The following is a 1,110-nucleotide window of genomic DNA, read 5'->3' as shown; positions in this document are numbered from 1 at the left end:
TTTGGTTGGGGGCAGTTTTAATTTTTTAATTACAAAATAATTTGAAAATTGTAGTCAACATTTTAACTTTAAACACTTATAAAAAAAATAGTGCCAAGGTATTATTAAATTTATAAAAGAATAACTTTTCTAGGATTTTGTATTCGATTTTAGGTTTTTTTACCGATCTTTAAATGTTGATTAACACTTACAAACATTTTAAAATTTTAAATGCATATAAATAGCTCAAAAATTCAATTGAGAATTTAAAATAATAATTTAAAAAACAGTACAATTTGTCAAGTTACTATACTTTTTATACTTTCTGATACTTTTTAACCACTTAATACAAAAGAAACTAAAATTATTTAATGACAAATCTTAAATTTTATGAATTTTAACCACAAAGCAGTGTTGAAAATAAAATACCTAAAAGTACAAAAAGATAAATAGGTCAAAAAAATCAAAAATATTTGAAAAGGTTTTCATGTAACTTGGGATTATTGATACCCTATGCCCTATGGTTTATAGAACTACGATATATATCCAATTTGCTACCAGATATCACCTTAAAAATTAAAAAACACATATCATTGTAAAAGTGTAAAACGAATAGATACTTTCAAACAACTCAGAATCTAAAATATGTATCTAGATTCAAGATGTATTATTTATTTGTCTTTATTTAAAATAACTGAGAACAAACAACTTATATATAAATAATATCATTTAAGATGCTATTTTACATTAAATTTTTATTATTATAGTTTATTATTATTAATTTAAATTTCATGACGTAAAAGATATTTTTCCAGACTTAAATATTATAATAATTGGACATTGGAAAAAATAAACAGCAAAATAAAATACAAATTTCTTCAGCTAATTAGGTAATATAGCTTTAACATTATTATCTTGTACTAAAACCTTTTTTTTAGTTAAATGGAAGGTTACCAAATACAATATCCAAAAATATTTCGGAATAAGTTTAGGTGGACTTGTACTCTAAATAATTGTTCAGTGTACAAGTGTGCCTATAGTTGGTACATATTGCATTGTGTTTTTGAACGCCTTACACATATCAAAAATATCTATCTAAATTCTATATAAAACTATCTGAAAATAACATTG

This window comes from Acyrthosiphon pisum, chromosome X (genome assembly GCF_005508785.2).
Source record: "Acyrthosiphon pisum isolate AL4f chromosome X, pea_aphid_22Mar2018_4r6ur, whole genome shotgun sequence".
Lineage (NCBI taxonomy): Eukaryota > Metazoa > Arthropoda > Insecta > Hemiptera > Aphididae > Acyrthosiphon > Acyrthosiphon pisum.
The sequence above is the reverse complement of the archived record's forward strand: the minus strand, read 5'-3'. Positions refer to the sequence as shown.